General features: G+C 40.0%; 1 long non-coding RNA gene across 2 annotated transcripts in view; it reads right to left on the reverse strand.

Moving 5' to 3' along the window:
• Positions 1-10821, reverse strand: part of LOC127047615 (uncharacterized) — a 37304-nt gene extending 26483 nt beyond the window's left edge. The window contains exon 1 of one of the 2 annotated variants that reach the window (XR_007773409.1): positions 10758-10821. This is a non-coding gene — a long non-coding RNA (uncharacterized LOC127047615). Of the gene's footprint in view, positions 1-1286; positions 1360-10757 lie in introns of those variants that run through there. The other variant, XR_007773410.1, reaches the window with a different exon arrangement.
• Positions 10822-21786: the final 10965 nt, after the last annotated feature.

Raw genomic sequence — 21786 nt, forward strand, 5'->3', positions numbered from 1 at the left:
TGATCTTTGGTGTAAGTGACCATTTATCACTAAGTCCAGCTTGCCTAGGTGGCAAGACAGACTGGGAGCCCAAGGGAACTGTCTGTGACTCCATGGTAAGACTGTTATAGTGCTTCAGGAATTCACACTTGTTACTGGATTGGTGAAATCTAATTATAGAACCTACAACCGGTTTGGGGTGTCTGCCCTGCTTTTTGACAATCAGCTCTGAGGCTGGCACTCATAGTCATGAGCCACTCCAGACAGCATGACCATATCCTCCCAGTATCCTCCATCTCACCCCATCTACTTCACCTAATCTATTTAGGATCTAATACTGCATTTGAATGGTTTATTAATTAATTTTACAACAAGATGAGATCTGTCCTTTTAAAATGTTTCGGTGGAGTCACTCAATTCAGTGTAAAAGGCCCAATTTTTTTTTAAAGGGACTGTGAAGAGACACACCCTCACTTGGGTATGGTGGAGATTAATGAGCTCTTCTGGTCCTGTTCCTCACTAATGACATGCACCTGCAAGGCTTGTTTGCCTTGGAGGAGGAGGAACTTAAAAGCGCAAAATTTATCACAGGAACGGGGTGGTGAACAGGAAAAAGCCTGCCCCAGCAGATGCTTCTGATAACAGAGGTAGATCAGCTGAGGAGGAGACACCTGCAACATCTCTCGGAGGAGGAGACACTGCTCCTGAAGCTGCCTTGGCTGATAGCAATGTGCCCCAGGAAGAGGGGTATGTGGTAAACTCTGCAATGGGACAAAAGACTATAGGACACTGTGCCTTTTGAACTGAACATCCAGGGGATGCATGAGAAACTGGTCCTCTTTCCAGATAGATCCTCCTCTCTTGCAAGGGGAAGGGAAGTGGAGTAGCCAACCCTCTGCCCATGAGTGGTTGCCCTCAGAGAGCTTCCTGAAGGGCTGCCAACTGGGGGAGAAGAGAAGGTAAGCAATGGACAAGGGGGTCTGGGGGAGGGGTGTCCAGGGAGCCCCTCCCCCTCAGGTAGCCAAAGATCCATGTACAAGTATGCATAATGTATGCTATATTTTCATGCATAATTCCTTAGAAGTTGTAATACGTATTCTTCCCTAATTTTTCTAAATATGCTGCTGTTACAGAATGACTAACGTGTTCCAATGCAGAGGTGTTCCAACCTAGATGGAGTTGTATTTCAGTAGTATGATTCTATGTATATGTAATTTGCAAATTTCTTTTGGATCCTTAAGGGTGATAAGGACTAAAAATTTAAATAGAAGAACATTTTGTTATGAAAATGTAACTTGATAACTAACCTGCAACTTGCCAGGTTCCAGAGGGAAACTAAACAAAGCTGGGAGCAAAAGGTTTGGAAGTGACACAGCAAATTAACGTACCATCTGATATGCAACGTCTACAGTCTTTGCTGTTTTCTTTTATGCAGGTCAGAATTCAAAGGCTCTACATGTGCTAAGAGAAGAGAGAGAGTGTGTTTTTGTAGATTTGAGACAAGACAAATGAAAGCAGAAAGTACAAACAGCCCCTTTTAAAGAATTGTTTGATGTCTCCTAATTATAAATCAGGGTTTTCTGATTATAATTCTTTGCTATCCATTGAATACATTATATCTGACATTTAAACAGCATGGGACAAATCCTGAGGTCCTGATTTGGTTTTCACTCTGCCCTTACTCAGGCAAAATCCCACTGATGTTAAGATTTGGCCCATTTTTTTATATTATATGCTAGATGTGCATTTATTCCAGTGGTTAGAGAAGTACCAGTAGTACAAATGCTTGACTCTGAAGAATGTGCACAGAATGACATGCTGCAGTTTTCTGTTTTTATTTTTATTATGAAAAGGTCAGTACATCCCTATTTTTTTCTGTTTTGTATTTCTCCAATTAATTTGAATACATTTTTGGAGAGTGAGCCACGTAGCTGGCTTGCTGGTGAAGCAGAAATGGAAAACTGCACTTACTTTTGTGATCTGATTTGGCTCTTAGTTCTTCCTTTGTTATAATAGACATTATATATATATATATATATTATATATATATATATATATTATAGTAACTCTATCAGAAAACAGATATGCTGTATCTGCAAAATTCTTCTAGGAAGAGTTATGAGCTGGAGCTGTATCGCTTAGCATTAGGGAAAGAGGAGGAGAACGAAGGGGAGAGAAGTGGGAACTGGATATCAGCCAATGTGAAACTATAGGTTAAAACACAACATTTCCTTGTTGGGGTCAGATACAGTGTCTACATTCCTATGTTTGAGCAATAATATGGTATGAAATAGTAGAATAAAAATTAATAATGAATAAAAATATATATAAGTATGAAGAATGACACCTCTGTTTTAGGGCCCAAACTTGAATACTTTACTAAGGGCTAGATTGTGCCTTTTAAACACAACCCTGAGACACCCCACTGAGGTGCAATTCCTCACCCTCTTGTGTTTGGGGTAGAAATAACCCAACACAGCCCTTTAACAGGATACAGCATCCAACTAGCTCCACTGACCGAGTGTGTAGGAGCCAGTGATCCACTCCCCTCCTGCCCACTCACTGGTGATAGGAGCTGTAGGAGGGAAGGGAGTTCTTCTCTTCCCTACTCAGCCAGGAGCTATGATATGGACAGGTCTATGCTGGCCACATGTGGAGGTGCTGAGTGGAGGCTTAAGCCCTGTTCTACTCACCCACTTGGCACATAAGGTGAAGGCACAATCTAGCTTAGATTCCTTACTCAGGCAAAAGTCCCATTGACTTCATTGGGCATCTTGCTTCAGGACTGGACCTTTAGGGCCCAATCCTCCAAACATACATGGATGTTTGTACCTTTTGTGAGTAGTGCCATTAATATGAAATGTCACATAATAGAACTGTCCATATGAATAAAGTTACACATGTGCTTAAGATGTTTGCAAGGCTGGGGACTTGAACATGCCAGGTGATGGATGGATATGTACAGTAGACTGTACAGTCTAATGCATCCTTTGATAAAATACCAAAATGTAATAGCCTTTATTCAAGTCCTTGGGACACATCTTTTAAAGGTGCTGAGTGATTTATTGTGATTTAACCAAGTTCTGCTCTATTGGAGTTCTTTTATTGCTTCTAAAAATAGGTAGTCTGAGAAAGTTCAATCACTTAATTAAAAGCAGAAGCTATTAAAATGATCCAAACAGGGAAAGGTAACACAGAGAATAGAAAATAAATAAAAAGACATGAAATATTATTATTTCAAATTGATTTCATTTAAATCTAAAGTGGGGAACGAAAGCCTCACAACAAAACTTGGATGGTGAAATGAGGCCTGTTTCTCATTACCAAAGTTCTTGAAGTGTTCCAGGCAAGTCGCTTTAGCAAAATTATATTTGGACATGAATGAGGCCATTTCACATAAACCTTAGGATCTTAGGTAGCACCTATGAAATATTTGAATGCTCTTTATTAGGATAAGTACAATAAAAATATTAGAGGCTTTCTGAATAATCTTACAGAATTGCTATGATTCTCTATTGAATTCTGTAGCACTTGAAAAAAATATTAAACTATTAGATTCTATAGGAGTTCTCCATAAGGGTACTAGACCACTAAATAGGACACCTGTTTTAGTTTCAACAACCAAAATGAGGCACACGGTGGACACACAGCAGGCCAAAACTTGGGCGTCTTAAACTTAGGTTCCTAAATCCATCATAGGCAATAAGTGGCTTCACTTTTCTGTGGTACTGAGCACCCACAACTACCAGTGAGAACTATGGATTCTCAACACCTCTACTAATAAAGCCACTTTGTAAGTTGTCTAACCAACTTCACAGATGTTGGCTATAAACACTAAACTAGGGATTCATATTATGGTTTACAATATTTTTGACCAAAAATACTGTCCATGTCTTAAAGTCAAATTCAGAGGTGAAGTATAACTTATGCTCAAACTCTCTTAGGGCTTATCAACATGTGAAACAGTAATAACCATAATTATTCCACTATAGCTACTGTGGTCAATTTCCCTGTGAAGACAAAGCTAACTTCTTCTAGTGCACTGAAGTATATGTTGCACCAACTCACACTCCCGAGGACACTGAAAGAAAAAGTGTGTTTGTTTTACTGTTAGCTTCTCCTCCCCAGCCAACCCTGTTAGTCTGTTCTGCACCCACTGCGCGTCTTTTCATAAACCCGACATGTTAACTCTCTGGGGCAGCAAGTCTTTTTGCTACATATTTGTTCAGTGCCTAGTACAATGGGGCCGATAGATGCTACTGCAATTAAAAGTAATTGTAAGAAGCTCCAAGAGTTAAATGGGAGGAGAGGGTCTAAGCTATTGTAGATCAAAATTATCCACCATCTTTGAATTTTATCCTGTGATTTAGAGGGAATGTGGAGGGAACCTAAGTTGGCATAACTTGCTTACTGAGGGGACTGGAAGAAAGAGTACAGTACACTATGATTTCCTCTAGACTTTCTTATACAAGCTTAGACATATTGCTGAATAGGGCCTGCAAAAAGCAGAAGTGCTTATCTGCATCCTGCCTACACAACTACAGACAGAAAAAACAGAGGGCAAAATACGGTATAAAGCCTGTGGGCGGGGGGGGGGGGGGGATGGTGGTGGTTGTGTTTGTTTTTTCTGATCAACTGTAGTCACCTGTCAGTATTTTGCGAGTGAAGCTTGTAGATCTTTGAAAGAGTTGAATTTGTTTCCAAGAGTGTTTTGCCTCTGAAAAGAAGATTCAGGGGTCTAGATATCTTATATCAAAACGTTATAAATCTACCTTTGCGATTTTTCTTTTAATATAGTATTTTTTATCATTAAAGTTTCCAGAAAGTAGAGAAGAGCAATTATTCATGGAATATGCAGACTCTGAAATGTCATCCTTCATTTGAATTTAATCTTTGACATTTCCTTTTGAAACAGACTGCAGCTGGATATTAACCACACATGTTGGCAGAGGTCTGCAATAATTAATATGTAGCAGAGAAAATGCTAATAAAACAAAAAAGGAAACAGATTGCAAATATAAAATTTGAAAGTGTCTTTGATATGACTTTTGATGACTTCACCTGCTTACAGGCAGGAGAAGTGGATACTCATTGATACTCCATGGCTTCACTCCATGGGTGTAAGGTTACACCTTTGGTCTACCTACATGTATGGTAGCTACACTTACTAGAAGGGGGGTGCACATTGTTCCCTTTCTGAGCAGCAGCATGATGCATGCCAGAGAGTATTCTCCTAGGCTGCTCTGCACTTGCAGGCTACTTGATTCTTCATTAAGTCACCAGCCTTCACTTGCTTGCCCCCATTTTTGTAGCTCATGTAAGTAAGGGCAGTGGTTTGCTTTGAGACTGTACTAGAAGACATAATGGACATCACTTGCTTCATGCTAATGGGAGAATTTTGATCATTATAGCTAGAATCAGAGAAATGTAGGGCTGGAAGAGATTTCAAGAGGTCATAAAGTCCAGCCCCCTGCACTGAGTCAGAACCAAGTAAACTTAAACTATACCTGACAGTCTAAGCCCTCGTCCAGACTAACCCGCGGCATCGGCGGGTTAAAATCGATTGCTCGGGGATCGATATATCGCGTCTAGTCTGGACGCGGTGTATCGATCCCCGAGCGCGCTTACATCGATTCCGGAACTCCATCAATCCGAACGGAGTTCCGGAATCGACGCGGAGAGCCGCGGACATCGATGCCGCGCCGTCCAGACTGGTGAGTACCTCGATTTTAGAAATTCGACTTCAGCTACGTTATTCACGTAGCTGAAGTTGCGTATCTAAAATCGATTTTAATTCCTAGTCTGGACGTGGCCTAAGTCTACTCAGACTATACCAGACAGATTATCCCTGACAGGTTGTCTGCTTGTTGTTAAAAACCTGGGGAATTCCATAGCCACCCTTTGAAGTTTATTCTAGAATTTAACTAACCTTATAGTTACAAAGCTTTTCCTAATATTTAATCTAAATCTCCCTTGCTACAGATTAAGTTTATTACTTCTTGTCCTACCTTCAGTAGATATGGAGAACAATTGATCACCATCCTCTCTATAACAGCCTAGGATATTTGAAGACTTCAGCCATCTTTTCTCAAGACTGCATATGCCCAATTTTTTTTTAACCTATCCTCATAGGTCAGGTTTTCTTGTTCTTGTTCTTGTTGTTTGTTGCTCCTCTCCTCCATACCCTCAGCAATTTATCCATATCTATCCTTAAGTGTGGTACACAGAACTTCAGCCAAGGCCTCACCAGAACCATGTCGAGTGGAACAATTACCTCCTGTTACATGCAACATTCCTGTTAATACACCTCAGAATTATATTAGCCTTTTTTGCACCTGCATCCCATTGTGGACTCTCATTCAATTTGTGATCGAATATAACCTCCAGATCCTCTTCAGCAGTACTACCACCTACCCTGTTATTCGCCATTTTGTAGTTGAGCTTTCTATTTTTCCTTTCTAGGTGCAGTACTTTGCACTTGTCTTCACTGAATTTCATCTTGTTGGTTTCAAACTAAATCTCTAATTTATCAAGGTTATTTTGAATTCTAATCCAGTCCTCCAAACTGCTTGAACCCCTCCTCCACAAATTTTAGGAGCATACTTTCCACTCCATTATCCAAGTCATTAATGAAAATATTGACTAGTACTGGACACAGGACTAACCCCTGCAGGACCCCACTAGATATGCCCTCCCAATCTCACAGCAAACAGTTGAGAACTACTCTTACTGACTCTATCCATTTTCTTTCTGGAATCTGGAGCTAGGGTAGGCATGTTAGGTGGGTACCTGAAGATTAAATAAGAGGATAGCAAAAAAAAGAAGGAACAATGAAAAGAGGGGAAGGGAGAAGTGGTGTAGCTAGCCCTTGGTAATGAGAATGGAGGATTAAGCTGGATACCCTGTAAAACCTCCCAGGAAACAATTAATTGCTCCACTGTTCCTTGTGAGGTGCTAAGTGTTGAGGAGCTCTCTGCTTCAATTCCCATAAAGAGGCAGGATATCAGTCCACCCAATGATACAGGAGAGCTTTTAAAGACAGCTGTTGCTGTTAACACTTCATTTTTGAGATAATGGGAATAAGAGTGTCCTCACATAAACCTACTAGACAGGTTGGCTGATGGGGTAAGGGAGAAGTTTAGAGCTTGAGCCTCTGTGCTCTGGAAAAGGTGAGTGAGTGGGGGAAGGTAGCTTTGTACATGTATTTCAGATGCCAGAGAAATCTTACCTTGTATTGTTCTATTTGCTCATAAAGACAATACTAACCAGGAAAGTATTTTAATATTTGAACACTTAACTGAGTTGGGCCATATGTTTTTATGTGTCTGGCCTAAAAAAGTCCCTCTGTCAAAGCACCCTCTTCCAGACCCACCAAATTTGGACTAAAACTCTCATACTAAAAGGAGTATCAACTCCTCACCCCACAAGAGATAAATTAATAAAATATTTTAACTACAACCAGTATGTGGGGTGGACACCTGTCCACTAGCAAACTGGACACAGACCACCAACTCACTTCAGATACTGCAAGTAAATGTCAGTAACTAACAACTTTCTATCACTATAGTCCTGGGCTGGATTCGAACAAATGACTTAGACACAAAAAATTCAAGCGATCCCCTTAACCAAGCATCTAAGACAGTGTTTCTCAACTGGAAGAACCAGAGGATTGCAAGGGGTTAAATTTTATTGCAGTATAAAGCAAAGAAAATATTACCCCCCCCACACACCCTGTTACCTTTCAAGATCGCAGCTGTGTATGAAAAAACTAAGGCCTGATGTCTGAATGGACCTATAAAATGTCATGAATTAATGTTGTTTTAATGCTGATATTAGTTTTGAGACTAAACAAGGCAACTTTTTTTGCAGTGCTTATAGTCCCAAAGTGATATGAAAAGCAGATTTTTCTGACCTTCAGATGAATAATACAATGTTAATAAAACTATAATCCTTAATAAATAAATGGCCTTATTATTCACAGTAATTAAGAATTAATCTCTAAGCTCTTAAACTTTATCCATTTTGCCTTTGTAATTATTCTGGGTGCTTTGAGTTGGTAAGATATCTATGCTTCTCATTTTTCGGAAAGTTCTGTAGTTAGGGAATTACTTTGATACAAACCCATTTCCCTCTGGAGATACAAATATAACAAGCATTTTTTTAATGTAGGAAGAGAGATTCAGGTAGTACTGCTCAGCTTTCCCAGTGCAGTGAGAGCAAAGAAATGGAGTGTGAATGCTGAGTGACAGAAACTGGATGATGAATGCTGACCTTTTCTGCAATGACTTATGCCAGGGGTCGGCAACCTTTCAGAAGTGGTGTGCCGAGTCTTCATTTATTCACTCTGATTTAAGGTTTCGCATTCCAGTAATACATTTTAACGTTTTTAGGTGGTCTCTTTCTATAAGTCTATAACATATAACTAAACTATTGTTGTATGTAAAGTAAATAAGGTTTTTAAAATGTTTAAGAAACTTAATTTAAAATTAAATTAAAATGCAGAGCCCCCCAGACCAGTGGCCAGGACCGGGGCAGTGTGAGAGCCACTGAAAATCAGCATGTGTGCTGCCTTCGGCACATGTGCCATAGGTTGCCTACCCTGACTTATGCCCTATCAGTGGGGTCATTGAAGTGTTTGGAGCATTTGTAAATCATCGCTAGGTGTGGCTGCATGAAGGAACACATGTACTGTTGAACTGCTTTAACAGGAAACTGAATAGTAATTGATAAAACTAATGGCAGCCCAAGCTAAAATAAGCATATATTCAGTCAGCATTCACACACATGCTTAGCTTTAAGCATGCTTTGCTGAAACAGGGCTAGAACTGTTTGATTTAAAGCTGAATGTCATTAGCTGCAGTATATATTCATGTTACCCTGCACCATGACCCGCAGAAATGTTAAGTGACTGTAGAATATACCTGTTGTTTCATTGGAATATCAAATGAGCTCACAATATTGAAAAACCTTGGTTTTATTATGACACAGATCTATAGAACTCATACATTGCTGCAATTTCTTTTCTATGGGGATGACATCCTTTTGGCCTTTCTGTGACTGCAGAAAGGCCAGAATGCAGCAGATTGCAATGGTTCCACTAACAGAGGGGAGATATACACTGTAAATACTGCATAAAGTGATGTAGAATCTACCTGTGTGCTGCCAAGCTCTGCACTGGCATTGCACAGAGGAGAGAAAGAGAGAGTGTGTGCGTGTGTGTGTGCGTGCGCGTGTGCAGGTCAAGGAAGTGATGGAGCAGTGGCCAGTGGGTCCACGAATTACATCCACTAGACACAAACGCTGCAGGTTAGGGGCAACTGTAGTAGATGGGCTGCAGCAGAATTGTCTACCTCTGTGCCAAGTTTCTATTTTAATTCACTGTACAAAGCCTGTTTACTTGAGCTTTCTACAGGGGTGTGACTTTCACCTTTAGAAAATATTGTTTTCAGCTTCTGATTCATCTCCCATAGGATAACATGGAGAACACATACAAGTGAGCGATGTCACGTGGATCACTGGGGGGAAAAATAAGGTTTATTTTTCCTTCAAATAATAGGCAGGCTATTATTGGAGGTTTTTTTGTTTAGTTTTTCTGTCTTCCTCCTCCCACCTACCTCCGAGCAAAAATGTTTGGCAATGCAAAGAGAGAGCAAACAATGATAGTTTCACACAGATGTTGGTGGGTGGCAAATGGGAAAAGATCCATTTCTGAGTGTACAATCTGTAAATTGCTAGCTCTTGCTTTCCTTTCCTGGAAGTACAAATTCCTTTCATCCCAACTGGTAAAGCAGGATCAAAAGCAAGAGAGATCAACCCATAACTACAACCTTTGTAAAGTTCTTTTGGGGAAAACAAAAATCCTTGTAAAGCTGACACTGCCACTTTACGCAAAATTATTAGCATAACAAATGAAATGATTATATGAAAACGGACCTATCCTGCCTTAGCCTTAGCTCCAATACATATTATAATGTCCTGTAAAGAACCCACTATGCTCCTGGCGAAGATTTAGTTAGTTACAAGTAGATGCCTGATCAACTCAAATGTGTCCAAGAAATGCGCTGTTTTATTACTCTAATAGGGCTCAATCCTGCATGGTGCTGAGCAATCTGGCCTCAATCCAGCAAAGCACTTAAGCACACAATTAGCTTTCAACAGTACTAAAGTGCTTAAAAGCTAATTAAGTGCTTTGCTGGATCCAAGCAGAGTACTCTGCACATCCAGGATGGAGCCAATAATGGTGTAAAAGGTTCAGAGAATTTCTAAAACACAGTACTGAGCTTGCGACTCTAAAGTGGGATGAAAAAGCATGAAAGGTACTGGCAAATCCTTGGAAGAACCAATTGTGAAAATGGGTATGTTCTGCTGTGTAATGCTGTTGGACATTGTGGTTCCCTTGTACACGCTCATAATTTTCTGCTGTGGAACTCCAACCATATGAGCCTATTGTGGAAGTTATATATTCATTCCTTGGTCCAAACTTTTGTTTATAAGTTTCCTGCACTAGTAACTTTATAGCTTAACCCAGTAAAAGGCACTTTTTGTCACAAATAGCAAACATCATTCAGTATTTATGCACCCCTATCTCGCATTAACATCTCAATGGGTGCAGGGATAAAGGACTGATGGACCAGGTGGAGGTGCTGAAATCCTTCTCTGTGACCCTGGTGCTTGAGAACTCTTTTTGCCTTTACCCACCCATTATGCCACAATCATGTAATTAAATTGTACCTATGAACTTTTTTTTTTAAAGACAAGGTTGCTGAAAAACGATTTACCCACAAGGCTCTCCCTCTACTAAAGCAACACTGTAGCCATTCTTCAGACACCAAGGTTCTCTGCCCGCAAGGCTCTCCCTCTACTAAAGCAACACTGTAGCCATTCTTCAGACACCAAGGTTCTCTGCTGCTTCAGTCATCCACCTAGAAAGAGAAAACAGAAATAGAAACTTGTCATCTACTGGAAGGGATTGTAGGGGCATATTTCAACTTTGAGAGAGGGAGGAGCAAGGCAGGCCTGGGCATGGGCTGGAGCCATGCTGATCATGAGTGTCTATCCCTGGCTTTTTGACATACATAAAATGTCCTTTAACTACTCAGCAGCAGACATTTCTTATAACTGCACAATGAATCAGTCATTACATTCAGAGTCCTATAGGCAATGTCAAAATTAGACCAGACATTTACCTACAAAAATACATTTAGAAACACCTTGGTCATTTTTATGTCAAACCTTTGTAGAAGGATAACTTGCTGTGTACAGACTTTTCAGGGCCATTATTTAATTGTGAGCTGTTTGCTTTTGGGGTAGTCACTCACCCAGTAAAAAGTCTTATGTTCACCCAACTGCACGTCTGTGTGTGTTTTTGCACTTACAGGTACACATACATTTATAGACAGGAAACAATTGGAAAGAAATCTCCCATGATCCACAGAATTCAGAAATAATATTGACAGTACCTGGTTTCATTCTCTCACTAGTAGGCTCAGCCTTTTGGCCACTAGACTTTGTTTTCATGAGCTTTAGCCGCTGGACCAAGAATTTTACCTCCAAATGGTATTTTGAGACTTATGCCCCATCTCCACCCTTCTTTTCTTGACTGACACCTGGGCAGCAGATGGTGCAAATGGCCCATAATACATTAGTTAAATTAATGTAAAAATCCTTTCAGATTGCCGACTTCCTTGGTACTGCACCTTGTGGCACCAATAGCTGGTCAGGGAGAATGACAGCATTTGAAAATGATTGAGACTGAACTTTTCTGGGCTGAGTTTTGGTGACATGAGTGCATTTGTGGGATTGACATAGGAATCTGTGTAGGAGGTGGAATGACTTACCTCTCCACGTCGTTGACACTGTGTCCTGGAACTGCTGTTCAGTTGCTCTCAGAATGACATACTGTAATTATGGATTCTTCTTATACTTTTTCTCCCTTTACACTACAGTTAGGAGCTAGGGTCTTCCTACCATTTCCTCTCTCTTTCTTTCATCTCTACTGATCCCCAGTGCAGGATGTGTGTGTCCAGGGGAAGGAGGTATAGCTGAGAGCCAACACTGAGAAAGACCTTGTTTTCTTAACTCCACTTCTTGGCCTGGACTGATGGGGAAACCCTTGTCAATGTAGAACTAATATTGACACCACAGACTCTTCAGAGATTGTTCTTTGTATGCACTGTAACCAATAACACTGAGCAGAGCAGCAGTGGTATTGATAGTAGGATTCCCTTCTACTTCAGGCTTCTCAATGAACTACAAGCAGCAGTATAGCCCATGAGGCCAGGCCCCATAGAAAAGGCTCTAATTTCTCTTTTTTTCAGTGTCCAACAGGCTTCCAGTGTATCTTACTGTGGTGGACTAGCCTATAAGAGTGAGCTGTGGAGATAATCCTTCACCATGATACAGAATGCACTGGTTGGGGTCAGGGTGGGCATGAAATTACATTGTATTTATACTACTACTGTAAAGTTCCAGTTTGGTTGCATTATGAAGGCCATAAGCAAAAGAAGTGTCAATCCTGGGTACAATGTGGGAATTCAAACTCTAACATACACACAGTTTCTCTTAGTTCCATGGCTGGTCCCATATGCTCTTACAAGGCCTGCAGATGTGAAGGAGAGTGGAGGGGGACAGGAGGGTTCAGCCTATTATCCATGAAATTAGAGAAAGAGATTGTATTTTTACCAGTCCAAGGTAAATTAATGCAATTTGCATTTCAGCATTTTCCATAAAATCCACAGGCAGACTTTTTCAGGTACAGAACTGCTATTTTGCTACAAAAAGCTGCTTTCACTGTAGAAAGAAGGGAATTTCAATTAGTAACGGCCATGTTAGTATTCAGTAGTTTACAGCTCCTGGCTCTTAAAATGGTGGCATATGTTGGCAGCTCTGCATTTTTTTTTAATGACCTGCTGCATCAGACCCCAGCCTATGATACAGCATAATACAAAGTAACGTGATAGGTAAATCTAAACTGTAGTTGTTTTCACAGAGCATTAACCAGCAGCAAAATAGGTAAAATCATATCTGGCATTTGATGTGAATACCTGGCTCTATTGTGCCAGTAAGGCATTGGCGCATGTTGGATACATGAGCTCTGGGGGCATAGTGCCTCCTGGGGCATCCCACCATGCAAGGGCAATGCTTCTATCCCTGAAGGAAATACAGTGCATACTGCCCTCTGTGTCTGGTGCAGATGGGGGCAGAACTATGGCTCTGCCTCCTCCCCTCTTCCTCTAGGACAAAGAGGGGGGTGGGCTAGCTCAGTGGTTTGAGTATTGGCCTGCTAAACCCAGGGTTGTGAATTCAGTCTTTGAGGGGGCCACTTAGGGATCTGGGGCAAAATCAGTACTTGGTCCTGCTAGTGAAGGCAGGGGGCTGGACTCAATGACTTCCAGTTCAAGGAGATAGGATATCTCCATTTATTTATGTCTTGAAGCATTATTTTGAAATCAAAAATAATCTTGAAATGTAGATAGTTTTTTTTTAATTAAATCTAACAAAACAACCAGAAACAACCCAACTGAAAAAACAAACTATATCTAAAAATTGACTTTTTTGACCCAAAATGAAATTTATTTTGTTTTGGCAAGAAAAAACAAAAATTTTCAATTTGAAACTAACCAAATTTTGTTTTTGATTTTTCCAGTTCAGCCACCTCAAACTGAAAAATCAATTATTCACTCAGCTCTATATTGTGTGCTCAAATTCTCTCTTCTGATTTTAGTTTTTTCTCATGAGAGTCTGTGGAATCTTCTAAGCATAGCGCTACTCCCTTCTGACCTCTACATTTCTCTATAATATAGATACTATCTATATAAATATGTATATTAATTAACTCCTTTGTATGACAGTTTATGACTGTTCAAGAATTTGATTTCAACCTGTCCCTACCTCAGCACATTTGTAACTTCTTTCCTATCCATTGCTGAATACAGAGATACCTTTGTATTATTAATAAGCTGTCAAGCATTTGAACAAATTAATCATGATTAATCGTGCTGTTAAACAATAATAGGATACCATTTATTTAAATATTTTGGATGTTTTCCACATTTTCAAATATATTGATTTCAATTACAACACAGAATACAAAGTGTACAGTGCTCACTTTATATTTTTGATTATAACAATTTGCACTGTAAAAAAATAAAAGAAATAGTGTATTTCAATTCACCTAATACAAGTACTGTAGTGCAATCTCTTTATCATGAAAGTTGAACTTAAACAATGTAGAATTATGTACAAAAAAAACTGGATTCAAAAATAAAACAATGTAAAATGTTAAGTCCACTCAGTCCTACTTCAGCCAATCGCTCAGACAAAAAAAGTCTGGTTGCAATTTGCAGTAGATAATGCTGCCTCCTTCCTGTCTACAATGTTATCTGAAAGTGAGAACAGGCATTCACATGGCACTGTTGTAGCCGGCATCACAAGATATTTCCAGGCCAGATGTGCTAAAGATTCATATGTCCCTTCATGCTTCAGCCACCATTCCAGAGGATGTGCATCCATGCTGATGATGGGTTCTGCTCGATTATGATACAAAGTAGAATAGATCAATGCATGTTCATTTTCATCATTTGAGTCAGATACCATCAGCAGAAGGTTGAGTTTCTTTTTTGGTGTTTCAGGTTCTGTAGTTTCTGCATCTGAGTGTTGCTCTTTTAAGACTTCTGAAAGCATGCTCCACATCTTGTCCCTCTCAGATTTTGGATGGCACTTCAGATTCTTAAATGTTGGGTCAAGTGCTGTAGCTATTTTTAGAAATCTCATATTAGTACCTTCTTTGCATTTTGTCAAATATGCTGTGAAAGTGTTCTTAGAATGAACATGTGCTGGGTCACCAGCTGAGACTGTGATAACATGAAATACATGACAGAAATGCAGGTAAAACAGAACAGGAGACATACAATTCTCCCCCAAAGAGTTCAGTCACAAATTTAATTAATGCATTATTTTTTTTAATGTGCATCATCAGCATTGAAGTAAGTCCTCTGGAATGGTGGCCGAAACAAAAAAGGCATATGTATGTTCTGAATATCTGGCATGTAAATACCTTGCAACAGTACTTGTATGAGGTGAATTGAAAAATACTATCTCTTTTGTTTATAATTTTTACAGTGCAAATATTTGTAACAAAAGTAATAATATAAAGTGAGCACTGTAGACTTTGTATTCTGTGTTGTAATAGAAACCAATATATTTGAAAATGTAGAAGAACAGCCAAAATATTGAATACATTTCAGTTGGTATTCTATTTGCGATTTTTTTTTTAGTTAATTGCGTGAGTTAACTGTGATTCATTGACAGCCCTAATTATTAGCAATCTTATATCTGTTAAGTGTCATAAACAGAGTGTTAAGGGTTAATGTTTCTTATACCTGTAAAGGGTTACAAGCAGGAAACTGGACACCTGATCAGAAGACCAATCAGAAGACAAGATACTTTTAAATTCGGGTGGAGGGAAGTTTGGGTGTGAGTTCTTTGTTTTTTGTTCTTCTCTCGGGGGGAGGGGGGGTCTGAGAGAGACCAGACATTACTACAGGCTCTCTAAGTTTCTTTTCAAATAGAAGGTAAAAACCAGGCGGTTTAGGCTTTTTAATTGGTTTACACTATTTGCATTTGTGGATCTGGCTGGTTAACTTTTATATGTGTAGTTGCTGGGAATATTTTGATTTGTATTGGTACTGAGGGGAAAGTCTCTTTCTGGTGTCTGTAAGCTATAAGACCCTGTAATATTTACATCCTGAAGTTACAGAGATAATTCTTTACTTTTTCCTTTCTTTTATTAAAAGATTTCTTTTTAGAGAATCTGATTGATTGTTTTTTCTCTGTTTCCCTTGTTTTATCCCAGGGGATTGGGATAACTCACCAGGACGGGTGGGGAGACGGGAGGGGGAGAGATAAAATCTCTCTCTGTTTTCCTTGACTCTGTTTGCCTCTTTGTGGAAGGGAAGGGAGATGCTTCTCTGTATGGTGATTTAAGAGGTTAGATCAGTATCTCAGGATAGCCCAGGGACGGAAGTATTGAGAGGAGGAAGGTGGGGGAATGGTTTATTTCTCCTTGTTTTAAGAACCCAAGGGATCTGGGTTCTTGGGGTCCCCAGGAAAGGTCGGAGAGGTCAGAGTGCCCCCAAAACACTATATTTTTGGGTGGTGGCAGCCTATCAGATCTAAGCTGATAATTAAGCTTAGGGAAATTCATGCTAGTATCTCATTCCTGGACTCTAAGGTTCAGATTTGAGAAAGAATGCTATGACAATAAGAGTGCTATTTGGCAGCTCTTGGCTTTTCCTCAATTCCTACTTTCAATAATCCCCCTAAACCTGGATGACTTTCTGTACCAGCAGTCTTGTTCTACTTTAGTTAAGGTGGAACCCGTTTTCACACAGCCTCTCTCATTTCCAAAAAAGTCCTTAGTGTCTAATGTGCTTAAACTGTTCCTCTTTACTTCATCATCTCATCCATATGCAGAGATTTCTGAAGGCCCCCTCATCGTGCTAACTCAGTAGGGTTAACTGGAAGCATTTCAGAATAATGTACAATAGTGGCAGTGGCTCTAAGTCTTTTCTTAGTAAACTAACTCTAGCTTGCAGCATCTCTTTCCTTCACTGCCTTGTATCAGAGAAGAATTCAAACCTGAAATGCAGAAACAATCAGAAGCTGCAAGTTTAGTCTAAAAATTGTCACTTGCATTTCGCTGCTGGAGAGTGAAGGCTATCAAAAGAAGATGCTGAAAAGGTTGCACAAATGGAATAGGTTTCAGTAGCCTAATCATCGGAATTGATGATTTCTTCGATTTTCAATGTAGTCAATATTCTCGTCATTCCACTCAATGCGATTAGGATCTCTTTATTGACAAAATAATTATGATACAGTATAGCTCCTTCAGACTACCTAGGAGACTACCAGCCCACATGGAAGCTGAATTACATTCTCGGAAGAGAATATTCACTTATAGACTAGAAACATACTGATATCTAAAAGAATCAGCCTTTCAGTTTTGTGAGGGTAAATGAATAATAGGAGTGAGACTGTGCCTAAGGGTGAGCAAACCAACCTGAACCTCTGCATTCCCTTGTTTCAACCCAAACACAAGCCTTCATTATTATCTTATTTAACTGTTGCAGCACTTTAATATAAACATATGTGGTGTTATACTTTGACCAGTTACCTGAGCTGTTCTCAAGCTCAGCTGGTTCCATAACTGTTTGAAGACGGCTATGGGTGAATAAAATTCTTTTGGATGAAAGGCAGCAGATGACTAGTGGGGAGAGGATTAGCCAGAGTGGAACAGCTCAGTTTGACGAAGGAGTTTGAAATATGTCAAATCATTAGATTTGGAGTACCTTTGGGAGCCCCACAGAAGTGAGGTGGATGCAACTTTGCAATGGTGTGACCATGTGATTCATATTTCCGGGTCTGAGACTAAACTGGCATTTGGGCACCCAAAACATGAGATCTAGATACTGTGACAGACCCAGGCCAGTAGGGTACAGGAGTCTGGTAGAGGGCAAATATACTGGTCACTGGATGAGTAGTTTTCTGTTCCCTGAGTAACCAGAGCAGGGGCTGCACTAGAGTAATCAGGAACCTGCTAGAACCAATTAAGGCAGACAGGCTGATTAGAACACCTGCAGCCAATCAAGGCAGGCTAATCAGGGCACCTGGATTTAAAAAGAACAGGAGTACTTGTGGCACCTTATAGACTAACAAATTTATTTCAGCATGAGCTTTCGTGAGCTACAGCTCACTTCTTTGGATGCATCTGAAGAAGTGAGCTGTAGCTCACGAAAGCTCATGCTGAAATAAATTTGCTAGTCTCTAAGGTGCCAAAAGTACTCCTGATCTTTTTGCGGATACAGACTAACACGGCTGCTACTCTGAAACCTGGGTTTAAAAAGGAGCTCACTCCAGTCAGATGAGGGGGAGCCAGAGGAGAGGAAGTGTGTGTGAGGAGCTGGGAGCAAGCGGTGCAAGGAGCTGAGAGTGAGAGAGCTGCTGGAGGAGTAAGGAGTACAAGTGTTATCAGACACCACGAGGAAGGTCCTGTGGTGAGGATAAAGAAGATGTTTAGAGGAGGCCATGAGGAAGTAGCCCAAGGAGTTGTAGCTGTCATGCAGCTAGTATCAGAGGGGTAGCCGTGTTAGTCTGGATCTGTAAAAGCAGCAAAGAATCCTGTGGCACCTTATAGACTAACAGACATCTTGGAGCATAAGCTTTCGTGGGTGAATACCCACTTCTTCAGATGCTCCAAAATGTCAATTAGTCTATAAGGTGCCACAGGATTCTTTGTTGCTGTCATGCAGCTGTTACAGAAGGCACTATAGACAGCTGCAATCCACAGGGCCCTGGGCTGGAACCCAGAGTAGAGGGCAGGCCCAAGTTCCCCCAAAACCTGCCAACTCCTGATCAGACAGAGGAGAAGTTGACCCAGACTGTGGGGAAGATCACTGAGGTGAGCAAATCTGCCAATAAGCACAGGATCCACCAAGGTAGAGGAGGAACTTTGTCACAATACTTATATGATGCCTCCTGAGTAAAAAAAATGAATAACCTTACAACTTTTCAAATTCCCTCCCTCTTCTTGAGTAATATCTGAATGAATAGTAGATATTTTTCTTGAGTACCAGGTGGGAGTTTAAAAGGGTGTGACTATATGTGCGAAGAGCTACTGGGGAAATCTTAAGACAAAGAAATGTATTTAGTTTTGCATCCTGTGACTATTGGGCTTCGTAGTAATTTCATAAGGGAAGTAGTGGAAGCCTTATCATTTGTACCACTTAGTCTGGTCTAGACACTCGAAAACGCACAGATGGGAGAAAGGTGTGCATTGGCAGCAGTTAGGCTGGATTCTAACCTAATAGGTCTGTAATGTCTATGATAATTCGTTAGAATGCTTTTGCTCTTCAAGCACAGTGTATAATTTTCTTTGTCTCCTTACTGAAAACTTGGTATCAGAAGGAGCAACATAGCTTATTCGCTATATACTTCCCTCTTAACCATGCAGTATGTGGGGGTGGAAAAAGCTTATTTCTCAGTCTTAGGGGTAGATACACTTTCCTGGATATAAAATAAAGGCATCATGTTTTATGGAAGGGCAGGTGCATAACAGTGCATAAATAGGTTAGGTACCTATCATATCAATCAAGTGACAGGTACCAGCCACTAGAGGCTATGTTAGTCTCAAACTCTGAAGATCTCCATATACAGACAACAATGGAACATCTAGTACAGCATATTACATATTACTCTTCCCCCAGTTAGATTTTATTCATGCCAATTCATCTTTAACTATTTTCTTTCCTCTTTTTCATCAGCTTTCCTCCTTTTTCCTTTCTTTCCTTTGGCTATTTCTCTGTGGGTTCAGCTTTATTTTAAGTGTTTTTTGCTTTCAACTTTTGTACTACACTGATCTCTTGGTACACCACTTACTCATTTATATGATGCCCACTGTGAATGAACAGAGACAAAATAGGGCTTCAGAAATTAGTCTTGTTTTTTGAGTCAAGTCAGCCTCAAATCTTCTTACAATCCAATTCATCAGAGATGCAGCATGCCATGGAAAACAAAACTAGTGTATTATTTGCTCCCATAATTCAAAGGGAATTTCTTAGTTACAGTTTGCATCAGCCTTGCATGTAACTGTGGTTCATTAGAGCTCATATTAACCTATCTGTACCTGGGTATGGTTTATTACTTATACAAATTATACTCTCACCTGTTTCTAAATCACAAGTCTACTCCTCCTTATTATATTTTTCTTTTCTAAATTACTGAGATGTTCTCTGTCAATGTTTGTGTATTTTTATTGTCATCTTTGTGGCAGTTTTTGTATTTCTAAGGCTTATAACTACATTTGCATTACAATATCTAACTCTGTTCATGCCATCATAAAACCCCTCAAATTAATATTTCTCATCAAGTCTCTTGTTATCTCTATTCTTCATTTTCACTGCTCACCAACAATGTCCCCCTCAAAATCACAAGTCAGACCATTCATTAATTCAAAAAGAGCAGTATGCCATTATACCAACTGGATGTGCACAGACATAAAATTGATTGTTATAAATGTTCAATACTCTTTCAAAGAATTGTAATTGAAAGCAATTAATAAAAAGGAAAGTATCAGAGGGTAGCCGTGTTAGTCTGGATCTGTAAAAGCAGCAAAGAATCCTGTGGCACCTTATAGACTAACGGACGTTTTGGAGAAAGGCGCATGAAAATATACAAGAATAAGCTCATAACAAAAATGATTCAACTCATATGGGTACATTCTTTGCATAATTGAATCAAAACCAATTTGTTCTATAATTAAAAACAGAGAAAGCTGAGTCATAACATAACCAGGAAAAAATGAATGTATGGCTTAGAGTTTGAGAAATGAAATGCTATAATTATTAAAAGAGAACCTTGGCGACCATTTGAAATCCAGACCACTTCAAACGTCACCTGCTGAAAGTTGTTACCATCAGAAGCCTGTTCACTGGCCTATCTGAAAAAAGTTGACTGTCTCAGTCCATTTCCTATTAGGTGTCCACATCACAAAAAACACTATCAGAACTGGTACAAATGGCATGATCCAAAGCACCCTGATGTCAGGGCAGATTTGCATTTTTTTGTGGGCTTTGAACCAGGTCCTAATCTGGCACTTGTTTTTCAGTCTCAGCAGGGAGGTCACAGACTGAATGCATGTTGAGACAGAATTGTCCTTTCTTCTGAAGATGTCATCCACCAAGTCAGGCTTGAGATATGCAGATAGCTGGTGAGTGAAAGTTTGACTGCTTCTGCGTTATCTGTTCTGTGCATAAACAGTCTCCAGTCTCAAGCTGACATTTTCCTCCAGCACTAAATAAACCTTTAGAACCAGATTCTGCCTCTCTTACTCTGCTTACTTTGCAGGAAGTCCCATTAGCTGTTAAGTAGGCCCATTGAAATCAATGGAAACACTTACAGAGTAAGGTACTTCTCAGAGTGAATAAGGATGGCAGAATCTGGCCCTTGGCAAATAGTTTCACCTTACATCTCTTGACTATCATATTCTAGTAGTTCATCAGTTAATGAAAGGACAAAGAGGCAGGAGGGAAAAAAGCAGGAAAGTATTTATGTAAACTATTCTTTTATGGAAATTGAAATCCTATGAAAACTCAGGTTGTCATTCTCTGTCCTATCAAATAGACGACATCATACTAATCCTCAAATATGACAGCAGGCTGTATAGCAAAACTGTAGTAGTAATGCACATTTGGTGGAGCTGGGTTGTAAGCCAAACGGACCTCATCTTTTAAGGGTGTGAGGACTGAAACTGGCTGAGTGCTATTTTGCAGTAATGTGTGTCTGTCTGCGTGCTCCATGCAGGAGGAAGACTGCACAACAAAAGGAAAAATGGTAGTCAGGGCTGTCAGTCATGCAAACATTTCTATAGCGTGTCCCCTCCTCTTCAGTAATCCGCCTTCCTGTCAGATGTATCTCTTCTGTAAGTACAGAAGTTCCCTTTTTCCCCTCTCTGAGCACTAGAAGGTGCTTATATCTTTGGAAGCTTTATTAACACTCCTTTTTGAACTTCTAATAAGCCTTGTTTGTGAAGGGTCATTTTCTCTCTCACCTGCAGTGGTGTAGCTGTTTTTCTTCAGCCGCCCCTCTGCTCCCTGCCCCACCACACAAAAAAGAAAAGAGAAAATCTCTACAACTTGAATGCACAGCATAAAGTCTCAGTTGGAGAGCAGGAATGACGGAAGTGAACCTGCAGTTTTTTGCCCCTCTCCTACTCACTCCTATGAAGAAGCTTTTGAATTGACAAATAAGAAG

Source organism: Gopherus flavomarginatus, chromosome 3 (genome assembly GCF_025201925.1).
Source record: "Gopherus flavomarginatus isolate rGopFla2 chromosome 3, rGopFla2.mat.asm, whole genome shotgun sequence".
NCBI lineage: Eukaryota > Metazoa > Chordata > Testudines > Testudinidae > Gopherus > Gopherus flavomarginatus.